Source organism: Bradysia coprophila, chromosome IV (genome assembly GCF_014529535.1).
Source record: "Bradysia coprophila strain Holo2 chromosome IV, BU_Bcop_v1, whole genome shotgun sequence".
NCBI classification, from domain to species: Eukaryota; Metazoa; Arthropoda; class Insecta; order Diptera; family Sciaridae; genus Bradysia; species Bradysia coprophila.
The window spans coordinates 1,900,385-1,917,111 of NC_050738.1; the positions used below are offsets into that span (position 1 = coordinate 1,900,385).

At 33.5% G+C, this 16,727-nt stretch overlaps 1 protein-coding gene and 1 long non-coding RNA gene across 4 annotated transcripts in view; one reads left to right on the forward strand and one right to left on the reverse strand.

Annotated features, from left to right (window-relative positions):
- The window catches only part of LOC119066421 (protein jim lovell), a 131,069-nt gene that overhangs the window by 73,369 nt on the left and 40,973 nt on the right, over positions 1-16,727 (forward strand). For all 3 annotated transcript variants that reach the window (XM_037168894.1, XM_037168895.1, XM_037168893.1), the window contains one exon: positions 4,554-4,593. The gene's annotated coding sequence lies outside the window, so the exon portion shown is untranslated. The remainder of the gene's footprint in view (positions 1-4,553; positions 4,594-16,727) is intronic.
- Positions 1-16,727, reverse strand: part of LOC119066424 — a 99,507-nt gene that overhangs the window by 68,246 nt on the left and 14,534 nt on the right. The window lies entirely within an intron of this gene.

Below are 16,727 nucleotides of genomic sequence, written 5' to 3' on the forward strand. Positions count from 1 at the left end.
TATTACTTCTCTTGTTTGATGCAGTGTTTTACTTCAATTGTTTTTATATAGATGTTCAACTATAAACGGTTGCACTTACCAGAGCTTTCTCAATTTTGTCGTCGTTATCTATAACAGATGACAACATGCAAGTTTGTGTATATGAATACTGGAATTAGTAATATAAACGGTGAATTAACCGTTGCTCACTACTTCATATCGCTATATCATACAAGTAGCTTCGAAGAAATAAGACATTACACTCGTTTAGACATCTGCATGCATAAAATCCTTGTTATATTGACGACAAAATTTATTAAGCCCATTAAGATAGGATATAAGCAATATGATATTCCTCATCTCGCATATATTATAATAAACTCATACGTTCGAACGGGGTGCGTATCCATTTAAAATTCGTCTAATATACGTGCAATACCGTTGTGTGGCTTGTATTGAAATGTACGAACACACTCATCTCCCCATTCCGACGAAAGGAAAGAAGAAAAAAAAAATTGTGATGGAAAACAGAAGCAACTTGCGAACGAAAATGGAACGGGTACAATAATCGTACGAATGTTCCATACCAAATATTATCATATAATTGAACATAGATTTTTTTCACGTGTTCTCAGCGGTATTATGTGTGTATTGGGTTGTAACGTATCTTACGCGAAACAGTCTACCATATAATAGAGATGCATCATACTTGAAAGGGATAATTTAACACGCACTCGCGTCTATAGAATTTCTTTTATTTTTTGGAGGGAATTTCTTGAACTGATAATGAAGAATTACGACGGATTTTTTTCTCTCTTGCTTTTGGCGGATGAAGGTTTTATCTGCATTTGGTGAGAAAAGTTAACACTAACACTGCGACGAAATACCCGCAAGGTTTATGTGTAGACTTCAAATAAGGATAACTATCAATAGAAAGATTAAAACGATGACGAAATACGGATTAAGAAAACACTGGTAAAATTAAGCGTTAGCTCCATTTAAATACTGCCGCATTTTGACATATGTATATTGGTATTTACAGCCCTGTAATGTTGAATCAAGTCCAAAGTTTTGCCGTATAAACTAATGTCTAAATGATTTGCTCACCGCGACGTGACGTACTGATTAAATCTGTGCCTTCTTTTGTATGAAGTATTGGACTAGCGTTGGAAAAATAAATCTTTTACTTCGTTTGTTGATACATACATTTTTCCCGTTTAAGACAGTTAAAACCAGAGCTGTCAATTATTTTGGTCATCGACGTCGAAAGCAGATGACTAGCCGTTAGAAGGAGCTTGACGCCATTACCTCCTTCAACATTTAGTGCTAGAATAATAGACCTCTAGAGCGTCGATTAATTTGTTTAAATATCTCCAAAGCCCGACTTTGTGAAATGTCAGCGAGGATGAAGTGGGGTATCCTAAAAAAAAGTCTGGTGTTGTTCCTCCGACAAATGTAAATCGAACATCACATATGCCGTACATGGTAAATTCCATTGAATTTGGTGTTCGGGAAAGAGAATGATATGTGATAGTGATAGAAATTGAAAATATATTTTTTCGATTTACACGAAAAGCATTCATTGCTGCAACATAAATTATTTATACGCGAAGTGTACAGATGAAAAACAGACGATTTCCTTTGTCGAATCTTACATCATCATCAATTGTATTATGGTTTGTATTATGTCGATGTTAGCACTGGAGTAATATTCCCCTTTGTTGATTTTTCCATCCAACACGTTCGGGTTGTATGTGTAAGTTTCTTCCTCGTTTTTTTTTTAATTCTGTGAAATATGTTACTCTAGAGAGCTTTCGCTTTGCATAAATTTTAAACGGCGCGTATTTCTGATATTTTACAGATTTGCAGGTTTTTTTTCGTAGCTTTTCACATGTACGATTACTTTACGCTTATGCCAAAATGATATACATCGTTTTCGACTCGGTGTATTTTATAGGAAGTTAAAAGGGATTTAACGCATGTTTTGTGTGAAATATTTATCTAACGAATTACAAATAACGTTCAAATTATGTGCTTTTTTCCCTGTCTTATGCTCCCGCTCCTCTCAACGTACATTCTTTTGTTATACGTGAAAGTATAAAATATTATCATTAAGTCGTATGTAGACGAACGAGTACAAAAAAAAAATTACATTAAATGAATCATTTATTTTATTTGACTACGTGGTGCAGGAGTACGTTGTTCGAAATATAGGTTTCTGTCCTGGTTAGCATTATTTCTAGACAAAGCGGGAGAACACAAACGTTATCACGTAAATTATATATTTCCTTCACTTCACTTAGTGTGTTCATGCTGATTGAAGGTTAAAATTTATATCCACGCAACCGTCGTTCATTCGTTTTCATTTTTTTTTGTTTAATACAATTTCTTTTTTCGTCAGCATTTTCATATATCCACGTAACGATTATGCTATCAAGCACACATCATGTGAAACCGAAAATTATATAAAAATATAAAATCAAATGAATCACCCGCGTAATACCAGTGTGTATAACAATGGACTTATAAGGTTACCAGACTTTGATTCGTTTAATATGTTGACGTTGCTTTTAAAACAAAAATGAGTTTCATTCACACATTTATGCCGGTCAATATTCAAAATTAATTATTAAACGTAAAGCTTGTGCAGAATCAGCAACAGCTGAACATCTCATTACGTTTAATAATTGTAATTTCCATTAAATTACAAAATGTAGCGAATTGTTATCACACTGCATTCCATCTCTAATGGACCCATAAGGTCGTTTCAAAGGCGCTAAAAGGAACATACGATGAAGCATTTATTCATTGAAGCAAGAATCTGTGTATGGTTTGGATTCTAAGGCAACGATTTCAGTAATGGTTGAACGTGTTTCAGTTGGATTTGATTTGTTTAGTGACCTAACAGCCTTTCACTTATTGAACGTAGTGCAGTCTGGACCACAGGATTAATGTGACTTCCGAACCACGCCTTGAAGTATGCAAATACTCTCTGAGTCAAGTTAGATGCTAATTGATATCTCGCCTAAATGTAGGCTAGACATATACACAAATAAATCGCATTTGAGTTACGTCATACTAGTCATTCAGTGCAGCAACACTGCAACTACCCAAATTATGAAGCTTCAGTAAATTTTAGGATGTTACCAATACGATACAATCGCCAGGACAGTTCCATGTGGAATTGTTTGACACGGGAATCGAAACCGGATCATTTTGGTGGAAGGCTAGTACGTAACCACTGAGCCATCCCCGTTGGTTTGGTCTGACTGTGGGGCAGTTAAATTTAGCCAATGTTTGCTGAGCCCATTATGTGTTTCCTCAACCATTACTCGTCTATCTATGTTAGACCTAAGCGTGTGTCTTAATAAGACTTCCACATCTACACAATCTCACACTTTCCAATTAAAGAGCACCTAACAACTGTATTGGTATGACCTCGTTATTCTTACAGTCCCAAGTGATTGGTATGTATTAAGAACGTTCACCCATGAAGTCTACATACTTAGTGAAACCCCTTCGACAGCACACACGCATATAGGATACATCTTCCAGCGGTACATTAAACCTAACGTGAAATGACTATTGAACCTGAAATTAGTCGGTTCAGGTTAAGGACTTAAGAAAACTGGTCAGGTGAACTGAAGCTGGAATCAGTTTTTCAGTCCACATAAAAGATCTTACTCTGACCTGAAACGTTTTAGGTCTACTAAGTGCTTCAGGTCGCATCGAAGAACCTAAATCACTATGCGAAACGTTTTGAACTCGTTGAAAATGGTTCCTGAAAAATACCTCTTCACACATCATACGGTAAAGCAAGGACCAACCCACACGAATAAATAAAATTTATCGAATTACCGCAAACTGTATCTGTCGTAATTCTCGCAGCCCTATTGGAATATACCGCGTCACTTACAACACCAATTTCATTTAGTGTTCCGAAACCTAATGTTAAAACCTGCGATTTATATAATTTTCCCTCAAAATCGTGTACGAAATCTACACATATAGAAATAAACCATTCTATCAAACGGCATATATGCAAATGTTGTATAATCATTTGTTATGTAGGACGATAAAATGTATTTTAACAAGAAGAAGTTAACCAACTAACATACATTTTATATTTTATCACGCACTTGAACGCAAATCAACGCACCTAATTTACCCTTATCTGGTAAAATTAATCTGGAAAATTCATGCATATTGTTTTTCCACATAAGTATACGAGACGTTTCGTTTCTCTTTCTCTATATATTATGTTGGAATATGATTTTCATGTAGGTTTTTAGGTGAAAATGGTGTTTAATGAATATTGTTGGGGACGGATATGAAAATTTTGAAGTTTCTTTTATTCATCGGTTAGCCCGCAGGCGGTAGGCTTATATGTTATTAAATCGATTGGGTCGACATTTTGGGGTTGATATATTATATTATTCTTGGTCATGTTTCAGGTTTGGGACTGGTGTGTGTTGTTAAGTTGTGTATAAATTATTTATGTGTTTCACATTCGCAATTTACAAATCGGTAAATGTTACACGCGCTAAGTAATTTTCTTCTTCTTTTTTTTCCAGATTGCCAAACCTAAAAATGAAGTGAATTGCAATTACAAAGGTAAGCTTTACTTTTTAATTTTTTTTGTATCAAATGTGGTAAGCATACATCCGTTCTTCCAATGGACAAAAGTGCATCAGACAATTCTTTGACGAAACAGAAAACATTTTCTTTGGGTTTTGCTTCAGGTGGTAGATCGACTTGTAACATTTGTTTTATCTATGTTTACCACACTGGCTTGATTTGATTTGTTAAGAGACCTCACTAGCAGCCTTTTTTCGGCCAATAATAAGTGAAGTCTGTACCACCAACTTAACAAACTTCGGAACCACGCCTAAAAGTATGCAAATACTCTATGAGTAACGTTAGGCGAGATGTCGCCTAATTGTAGGTTAGACATATGCACACAAATTCATCGTATTTATGTTACGTCACTTTACTGGACGTCAGGCCATTTGTGACGTGAGTGTTCAATACTAGCTGCTACTGATGCTATTTCAGATAGTGGGAACGCTTGAAGGTATATGAAATGTCATGTACCTAACATTAGTTTCATTTTTCTTTTTTTTATAAACGTGAAAAGGCATCGACATTATGATAGTTAAGTCTGTTAATTCTTTTGTTCAAGGGATCGTCTAGAGCTTGGTAGAAAATCTTTTACTTCATTTGTTTGAATGTTTCAGTTTGGCTTTAAAACGGATTACTCCTCAAGGCTCGACGCTTGTTTTTGTTGATGATGTCGATAGCAAATGATCAAATGATTATTGCGTGATTTCAGAGATTTTCTACAGGTAAACGTAAAAAAAGGTGTTTGATTTGTTCCCTATTCGAAGCATAAATGAAAATAATTTATAATTTGACAAGTTACACTTAACTAAAGCTAATTCTGATTTTTCTTTTATACCGTTGTGTCAAAAACGTATGGACACACCCTGTATTCTACATCAATACCTCACGAGTTTCATTCTAAATTCGGAAGTTATATTCATGTTATTCTCATTCTGACATCTAAAATTCAACACAATTTGTTTCGTTTTTTCTTCGCCTATATTATAAAAAAAAACTATTCCACGGATATGGGCTGACCGCGTATGTAAGATGCCCACAATAAAAATTGTCGCACATTGATATTCAAGCGCCTTCAAAATGTAACATCGCTTTAATTAATGATGGTCAATATTTTACGACACTCCCATGTGTACATACGATGTTGTAGCTTTTTATAAAAGTTGTTGGCTTTTTTTCGTCTTCTTCTTTAATGTGAGATAATCATTGAATCACCGATCTCACCACATACTGTTCGACCATTATAACGATCGCATTAATCAGTCTAGTTGCTTTAACTCTTAACATAAAATAATATAATTTGATCCGTGTTCAATTATGATTATTGAAAGACATTGGAACATGAGTTGGAACTGTTTTCTTTTCATACACCTCAGTATGAATGTTAATGGGTTTGAATATGGGTTGGTATTGTGAGGCGTACGTTCTTTTGCGATATGAATACATTCTATCGGTTATTAGAAGCCGTTTATTATGAGCAAAAACAGTTGAAAGCAACATATCTTTCAACGATGAGCCTGTGTCCGTATATTATCATACTACTCGATAAAACGTGGTGGACAAGAAGGACACGAAAGCGATTAGGCCTAGTGTATATCTCAACCGATAGACAATGTAGTATATCCAATTTTGTGTTCAAGTGAAGGCATTGGTCGGATAAATGACAAATGCAATTGCAAAAGAAAAATTTTGGTGAAAGGTCTGTCGTGCCATACAAGCTAAATTTTCGAATATTCCATCAAATTAGGTTTTTTACAATGTATGACCGCAGAGATATGTACTAGGGATATCCACGTGAGAGCATTTCTAGCTAATGAAAATCGTAGAACTAATATTTCCGTATCGGGCTGGGGATTGGCAGTGTAACAATGTGATATTCAAACTGTATCCCTCCAGGGGTTAATATACGCAAAGACCCTTGGTCTAACCGTATTTCAGAAGCTTTTCAAAAAGCTATGTGGGAAAATAATCAATCTCAGCTAATTAGCGTTTCCACTTTGAAACGATCTACTCTACTCAGAATGTCTTCAACGATCACATTTTTGTTGCAAAATTATTCTGAACAATTCATTGAATTGTTTACGTATTAGAGGTCGTTTCTAGACGTTTCTAATGAGTGTCAGCTAATTTACACAGTTGAATGATAAGTTAATATGAGAGAATTACAATTAAAACGAAAAGACCTACCTATTACAGTCGTATAAAGCAGAAAATTTAAATTTAAAATCTATGAAACGGTATAACGGTCCCCACACATTTCGAAATGAAATCGTAATAATACCGCACTTGTATGTAGGTACGGCTATACCTCGATCTCTATGTATACAATTTGAATCTCCTATCACTCAATTAAGAATCGATATTCGCGCATAGCTGAACAAAAAATTAATTATTTCATGGCAAAAGACAAATCAATAGTTTTATGGGAAATAATTTTAATTGAGTCTGTCTGTGAGATTTTCGATTTAAGTTTTACGTTACAGCAACAACAACAAAAAAGATGATGAAAAATGTGAAGATATTTTCGAATTAACATAAAGGTAAAAGCGCGCACTTCTACTCTGGTGCTGGTTCCGTTGTCGTCGTTACATGCATCCAGCGCAATCGAATAAATTTAAAATCGATTACAACCCAACGACAAATAATGTGAAATATTGCAAGCACACAAAAAAACAACAAAACAAAAATGATTCTTAACCAGCTACTAGTCAGGCATATTGGCGCATTTTAACATGTTTTTTTTATCATGGTCTTGGTTGGGCGTATATATTTATAGAACTTTGTACTTATATATAGGTACGATATTTTATGAGCAATTTTCATTTCCGAAAAACGAAAACGACATTCCAAGCATTATTATTGTGTACGGATTTCAAGCATATATGAAAAATCAGCAACAATGTATGTGCTCAACTTAATAAATGTTAAAGTTGTTATTTTCAGGTACCCGCATTTTCGATGGGTAGATAGGCATGTATACATACATATAGTCGAATTATTTTTTTATTTTATTTTGTATTTAAGCGACAGGGTAGTTATATTGTTCAGAACATTTTCGTCGAAGCGTAAAAGGATGGCAAACTTGATCTTATACTTAAAGAAAAGACAATTTTAGATTTATCAGAGTTTTAAAAGACATCGATGTTCCTATTCCTAGGCAATAAGTCTATGATATTTTGGCATAAAATTTGAATTCGTTAAGGCATTTTCAAATTTTGCGCCAAAATATCGTATCTGGAAACATTTAATTGATTGAGAACGTTGTAGACTTTTAAAACTCTAAAAAAGTCCAAAATATGTTCAGAACTAAAATAATATTTTAAAAATGACAGGCATGCCACAGTATTTACTAAATCTAATACTTCTAACGTTTAAACTAATTTTTAGAGTTCGGTGTAAAATCTACTACTTCATTCGTTTAATATTCGTTTTTTTACATAAAAGACATGGGAACGTATTGCTTATTTTAGCCGTCGGTGTCATTAACAAATGGCTGGCCGTTTCTGCAGTAATGGTCTAATCTGTCCAATACAGTACAGAATTAGGTATACCACTTCGTTAGTCTAGAACTTTGTCTAGTTACATTCTCTTTCCGGGCTTGTCGATTTACCCCCAACATTCAGTTGAACGAATCCCTTTTTTGATAATGTCTGAAACACCCAGTGCTTTAAAATTTAAAGCCTGGTACATATCGGAACCGACTGTAACATATGAAGTTCGGAAAGTTTTTACAAACTATACATGCGCTACGATTATTTTTGAAAAGTGGGTAAATAAAATTCAATTGGACATGCCGAATTTAAGCTAACATATCTCTGCCATCAATCTATTTTATTGTGAACCGGGAATTATTGTTGAAGTTAAAAAGATAAAATTAGAATTTGTCGAACTTATACGGCACGGTTGAACTGAGAAGACATCTCCACATATAAATAATTTCCACGTGGAAGACGTTCAACATTTTTCTGTTTCTTTTAAATTCGAAACGGATATTGAAAATTATTTTTTACCTCCATCATTTACCACATTCATATCCACAATAATGTGCTAAATTGACTGACTGACGTCTTTTTTATAGGTTTTCCCATTCACGTCCTCTCATACATACGGCATACATCGACTATGGTAGGAAATGTATGTATAATATGAATTCAGATTTGTTTTTTTTTTATTGCAAAAGCACTACCCATGAAAAAGCCATTATACACGAATTTATTTTGCGGTTAAATTTTCAATTCGAATAAAAACAATATTTTCAATACAGGAAGCTGATACATAATTTTATCAATCACACATAGAAGAAGCGATTTTATGGAGTGTATAGCACTTTTTATTACAATCGATGTTTCGTTTTTATGTATCACTGAAAAATAAGAATGGGGAGACGAGTATAATGAAATAAAACAAATAATTAAATATTTTTATTGTGCGGTTTGATCTTTGGCAAGAATTTGCAATTTTACATTATATAATGTGGATTGAATATATCGCTGCGATATCATCTTTATACGACGATCGAACGTTATGATAAATAAAATTCATTCATAATATTCGCTGATGTGCAGCGACCAGATTTATTCTTGGATTTATTGAGAATGGTTGGCTTTTGTTTCCTTTGCACATTAACTTGTCCCTTGATCCTTGTACTATGGTTACGTCATACGTCATTGGTAGTCGATGAAGGATGTTAGAGGCAACTCATAAACTTTAAATGGACAAGTTTTTCTATTATGTTTGAACGCTTCACTTCCACATAAGATGTACATACAAGCTTAGAAGAAAGTGGTCTGACCACGGGTGACGTGACCATGTTTGGTTTGACTCTGAGGTTACTTAATCGCAACTTATATATCCTTTGTTGTGCCCATTGTGCTGTTCCTCAATCATGTAAAAATCCATATTTGTTTGAAGTATGGGTGCGCCCTAACGTGATTCTCGTTTGTTTTTTTTTTTTAATAAAATTTCGATTTCGATACCAAAAAATATTTTTTACATTATTTTTCAGACAAGTAGAATCAAAATTAAAAAAGAAAATTTCATACAAACGAGAATCACTCAAACCCTTACAGAGCCTAACATTTAAGAAACGGCAAATGTATCACCTTAACCACGTAAATCTATGACCTCTTTTGTTTAAAGTATCACCTAGGATTGGACACAGAATCTTTTACTTCATTTGTTTTAACATACTTTTTAACATATAAGATATGACGAGCACGAGATTGACGCAACATTTTATCATCATTATCGATAACAGATTTCATCATCATTATCGATAACCGATTTTTAAAAATTTTAACAGCAAATGTCGTCGCAATAAGCATATAATAAGAAACTTAAGCAATAATATTACACTACCTTAGATGAAACATCTTTGTTCTGGCTTAATAGGTAGGTGTGCCTCACATAGTAAAATATCCAAATTTTTGACATATGAAGTACAAAATTTTAAATAAATTTCCTATTTAAAAGTGTCTGTAACGTCGACTATTCTAATATGTGACTATTGTCGGGCAATATTTTTTAAGGGAAGATTCTGCCAATAACGGTCTGTTGAGTTTAAGACTCAAAACTCTAGTTTCAAGAAAAAATCGTAGTTTCAGGCATTAGACTGATCTTTCGTCTATTGCCTCAAAGTGTTAAAAATTTGATCTGAGGTAACTGGTCATACAAAACTATTGCAATTGGCGAAGGTCTGCATTTTCAAACCCATATTCTATACGTATATTCTACGGATTTGTTCCATAGTTTTTCACGCTCTATCGTCTCCATCAAGTTTTATTCGTTCACCATAGAAACTCAGGCGTCCGCTGATAGACGATTTTACAGATTTTGAAAATTTACCATCAGCGAACCGCCGAGTTATGTGGGAGGACATCCAAAACTTTCGGGGATGGAAAAAGCCGGAAAAACTATTCAATAACAAATCCGTTATTGACGGAGAAAAAATGCAGACCTCCACCAATTGCAATAGTTTTGTATGACGAGTTACCTCAGATCAAATTTTTTAACACTTTGAGGTAATAGAGAAAGGACCAGTCTAATGTCTGAAACTACCATTTTTTCTTGAAACTAGAGGTTTCAGTCTTAAAAATTGTAACGCAACAGACCGTTATTGGCGGAATTTGCCATTAAGGAAATTCAGAGAAAACTCTTTTGCTCAATTCTATTGTCTTATAGTCTGTTAATTTTCGAAAATGCATGACATGCCGGTTTCAAAACCGACATGCAGTCAATTATTTTCATGACACAATTTTATTAATTATTGACGGATTGTATATCGTCAATGTGTACAGTAAATGAATGAACATGAAACTAATGCGCAACACTTTCACTAAAACAACAAAAGACTGCATCGCAATGATTTAGTACAGTAGCAAAAATAAATTCCATTGTGCAATTTAAACCGCGAATTAATCATATTCATATTGCAAACCGCCACACACATATAGATATATAGGTACTGCTGGTACATGCACCACGCAAAGGAATATATATATTATAATCCATACAACAAAAACCTTTATCGAAAAATATAATCAAAAGTTATATGGTTGTAATAACATCAACTGCAATTATTATTATTATTGTTATTGTAACAAACTTCGCTGACAAATACTAAGCATCAAACTACTGAACATTGATAAATTGCAACAGTTTATGGTACATGGGGAAAAATAAGTTCAACTAACAACAAAAAAAACTATAATACCGAACCATAAGAAACTTTTCTTTCACTCCACATAAACTGATGTCGTACACCGGGGAAAAAACGACGAACATCGAAATATGAATGTCTATGCCATGGAAAACATATTACTGTTTACATGCATTAACCACACGAACATCAAACATATTACTTTATTTATACGAAAAGCCGTTGTAAAGACAAATAGTGCGTCTTTTAAATTTATGGCAATTCATATCTTGACTGAATACATTATCGTATCCATATAATAGGAATATATGGAATGGAATGAACTTGTATATCAATTCATATATAAATTATATGTTAAAATTAACATAAATATCATTTTTAGAGTTCATATATTTTGTGTGTATGTGCTTCGTCTATGCCTTGCTATAATATACGCTAAACTATTGGATCACACGATTAAATTCACATGTTCCACCTTAATGTGGTTTGATTGGAGTAATAATTTCTATCGATAAATTGAATTGTTGAGTTGTTTCTTCGTCGTAAACGAACATAAAAATATCGTTGCAATCAATGAGTTATTGCGGATGTGATGTGAATATAGATACGTTGTCTATATATACCCTTAAATTAACATAGTCTGACCAACCTGTTCGTTTATTGAGTATTGTTTTTAATGGCCCGGTTCATTGGGCACAATCTCTATTCTCTTCAGTTCACTAATTAACATTTTATTTTCAAATTTATCCTTAAATTGACATACTTGAAAGATAGTTGAAGTTCACGATATGATCAAGTGGAAGCGAACGGTTTTCCAAACTCCTATCACGTAGCAAATATTGGTCCGATTGAAAAACTAATTACTGTTCCGGAGTCCTGAGGTCATTTGCTATACGGTAACACTTTATTTGACTAAAATCCTCCGAGAAGAATTTGATAATTTTTCTCTTGATATTACTAATACTGGATCTGATATATTCGTGACATAGCGACGCTTTTGTATTGATAAGGTAAAAGAATAGTAGACAATAAAAAATGACTGCCATAGTACTGTTCCAGCTGTAGAGCCCCCGGAAAGAAGGAAAAAATCTGCATTTTGGCACCAACTTTTTTTTCCAAGCTTCTGTAGGTTTGCAGCACAAAAGTTCTGGGTTCATTTATATGTGGAACGATAGTGGGTGAGGCCAGCTACAACACCCATAACTCTCGTGGATCTACTCAAAACAAGCGGTGCGTATACTCTACCTGTAGGTCTTTCCAAGGCCGACATTCGTACAACATTACAACAATTTAAAATAATTTTTTCTTGAGTTATTGTCGAAAAACTGTTTTCGGTACCCTCTGACATTTCTTCACCGTTGAACGCTTTACACAGAAAACAATTTTTTTTATAAAAAAGTGAAAGATATGCGTTTCCTAGAATTGAAAGACGAATCCAATGAGCTATCACTCATTAAAATCGGAGACCGCTTGTTTCCAAAGTTAAAAAAATCACCTGCAGATTTGGCGATATCACTCTTAAAGGTAAAATTAAGGAAAATTTTTGTGATTGATAACCTAGCACAATATTTTTGGAAGAGACCTTGCAATTGTTTCCAAATTGTCTTTTTGCATTCTGCATTTACTTGTTCCATCGAGAAAATCAAAACTCCCGCCAAACAATTGTTATTCTTATTGTTGTCAACATATACATGATTCTCTACTCTCTAGGGAACTTATCTAAATAAGATACAATTTTTCGACATTGTCTGGTACTTGGAACCAACATCAACTCCAAAATAGATGTGCAATGAATTTCGCAATAAAATCTCATTCAAAAATCAGACTCAACCATGAACAGAAAGGTGTAAACGTAAACATTCAATTCTATTAACCTTTTCGAATTTACTTCGAAGTAAACTTGACTAAATCGGGGACTTCATGTTTATTTAGATCGTTTTGGTACCAAATATGTGACTAGTTTGTATCAGGGCTTAATATAAAAGAAACATTTCACTAAATTTTCACTCGTATTAGCGAAACATTTCACCAATTTTAAAGAAACTTTAGTGAATCTTTTATCTAATATTAGGCCCTAGTTTATACTGCGTGCGCAAGCCTACTATCGAGAAAACATATTCTTGAAACAACCAAGAGAGAAAATTCTAGAAATTAAATACTAGAAAGCTATTTACACATTGTGCGATTAGTCTTTATCAGTCAATAAGTGCGAGTAGTACCTAACAATTATCTCCTCAAAAATAGGTGCTCTGACTCTATAAAAAATATCTCGGTTCACAGTAACACAGTGTCAAATTGACACTGTCAATTCAAACCCCGAGTTATCCATCTTCTTCTATAGTTCTCGAATATTATATGCATAATATGGACAAGACACTAGATGTAAAAACTTTTACTCAAAGAGCATACGAAGACTTCTGCTTTCTCACACGATTGAAAAAAACATTCGTGTTTCTGCCATATTCGATTTACCCTCGAAGAAACTGAAGCTATATGAAATTATTGAAAGAGGTTACGAAAGTAACATTTGTACAGAACGTAACCACAATTCATTCAATTTACATTCGTTCACGTTTTAATGAAAGATACTGATTTATTCGTCTTGATACGACGTATAAACAGTTCAAAAACATGACAATTTACAACAGAACACAAAAAAAAATTGACAAATTCGACTGATTATCATTATGTTAAATGAGCTAATAATAAAATCGACGCATCGATTTTCCATTACAATTTGACATATCCTTATCATAAAAAAAAGAACAAAAATAATAATAAAAAAAAACCCTCCGTCGAATCTGCATAAAATAAAAAACTATTTCGATGTAAGGAAAAAAAAAACTTATATTACGATGCTTGTTGATTTTTCGCGTAGATAACGTTGGTAAAAAAAAGTTAATCAACTCACTGAAACATATCCATAAAAGTTGTATTTTCGGTCGTACATGGTGCATGTAAACGAAATTATGGAAAAAATACATAATAAAATGTTTAATTTTATTTGTTCAACTTTGGCTGGATTCAATTGATTTATTAATTTATGGAAATTTTTTTTTTGTTGTAAGTTGTTGGATGTTAAACAAGTTTTTTTTGCTGTTTTGTTGTTATTAGAATCGTTTTGAGGGTACAAAAAAAAACTAACAACGAGGGGTCCTCTCTATCCTGATTTATTAGAATTAGTCGACATGTAAAGTTTAAATGAAATTTAAAAGACGGCAAACATACGTAATGAAAGGATTCGATTTTGTATTTCAGGTTTCTTTTTTTTGTCTATTCAAATGTTGGTTGTCGCATATATAACTATGTAAAATCAGGCATACGGATTATCCTTTCGTTTTACTTATGTTTAACTTTCACGTTTGCAAAATTTTGGTCTGCGGTGTGCAATGAGTCATCCACAATTTTTTTATGTCATATACTAATTTCTCCATTTAGTTTAACCTGTTACAGACGGCTGTCATCTGTTATCGACAACGATAGCAATAGTAAACGACAAGCTGTGACTAAATAGGTCTTATATAGCAAAAAGCATATTTAAATGAAGCAAAAGATTTCTGAAATCTCTGAAAATCTTCGATCAAATGAAGTAATAGATCAGATAGTAAAACTGTCAATATGCTTGCCGTCTGTGACAGATTAACAGAGAACTATAATGGTTAAACCTGTATTAACGGCAAATGTTTCGTCATATAATCGTTAAATCTTTTACGTTTGTAGGTTAAAATACAGACGCTTGTTATATACAAAATCTTGTACTTCATTTGATTTAACATTCATTTTGCTACATAAAACTACATTAACAGTAGGTCTTCGTTGATCTCGCTTACAAAAGACAATCATCTGAAAATCTGTCAATACATCAGGTATCGAATTATTGTTTTCTTACCCGCAACCAGTAAAAAAAAACTTACACAAAAGTTGATTTCACTGTGGTGTGTTTCGCGAAGGATTATGTTTCTTGGTTTGAGAACTTACTTATGATCAAGGTTCTGAAAGAACAGGTTAACCTGTCACAGACGGGAAGCATATTAACAGTTTTACTATTCAAACTACTACTTCATTTTATCGAAGATTTTCGAAGATTGATTTCAAAAATCTTTTACTTCATTTGTTTTGAACATGATTTTTGCTATATAAGACCTCATCAGTCAGAGCTTGTCGTTTATTCTTGCTGTCGTTGTCGATAACAGATGACAGCCGTCTGTAACAGGTTAAGACACTTCTGAGCTGATCACGAAGGCGGTGACACACAAATTTTGATAAATAGATGCTTTTTGTTGAGCACACTAATTACAGATTGTTTGAAATGTCAACTTGATACAAACTACTTTTTTTTCTTCTTTAAGTTGATATTTCAAACAATCTGTGTGTTCAACCAAAAGCACCTCTTTGTCAAAATTTCTGTGTTACCCGCCTTCGTGAGTGTCTTGACCTGTTCTTTGCTTATGCTTTCTATGTCTGTGCCTGTATTTATAGATTGTGGATTCGAGCACAGGACCGTCAATGATTGACGCTGTCGGCAAGTCGGGTCTTCTGTCACTTAACACGAACAATATTTTCATGGACAATTTGATCGAAAATTTAAATTTCCTAAAAACAAGTTTTTGATTTTTAAATTTGGTATCTCAAAAGGCCCGACTCGAAGGCAGTGCAATTGTTGATTTTTCCGGTAGTGACGATTTTAACAATTTATTGCACTCTTAAGATGTAGTTCAAGTGTCAATTATACATTAAAAACTTGTTGTGCATTGAAAGATCCAAACAAGGTGCACTTAATGTATTCTATTCGAAAGTATAAATAAGGTAACTCAATGCGGACCAGCAATGACTTAACGCTTAAATTGAATAGCTGCGCGGATCCATTACAACCCGGCTTTGACTAGGTTTGAGACTGCACCTCCAGCTCTTAATGTTAAATCTGAATCTGTGTCTTAAATCTAAAAATTTTCGACGGAACATTTTCATCCTTCCGTTCTTGAATGCCCCTACTATTTTATTCAGCTCTACCAACAGTAAAACTCTTACAATCTTCCGATTTGAATGCAATCTTATTGGAATGTTTGTTCTAATATTTGCTGATTTGAGACAGATTCGTTGAATTACAAAAATCTAATTGGAAACTATTTTAACTTCTAATAAGAACCATCATATCATTTTAAATGAAGAACCTTTATGGAAAATTATTTAAAAGAAAAAGAAGGCAAGACTTTAAAGTGGTTAAAGGACTTGTAGTGAGCAATGTCATAATCAAATCAAATCTTGTATTTTAAATCATTTGTCTCTGGAGACAATTAACTTTATTGTGAGAGGTATGTTAAATGAATTAAAGGTCGCACATGCTTTAGTCGAATTTATCTGTGACATAGGTTCGACTTTTCGCTCATGTATTTTTATCCTCCTTTGAGTGGTAAGTGCGAAAAAGTCAAGGGAGAGTGTAATTATATTTCTTTCCCTTCAGCAACCTTCG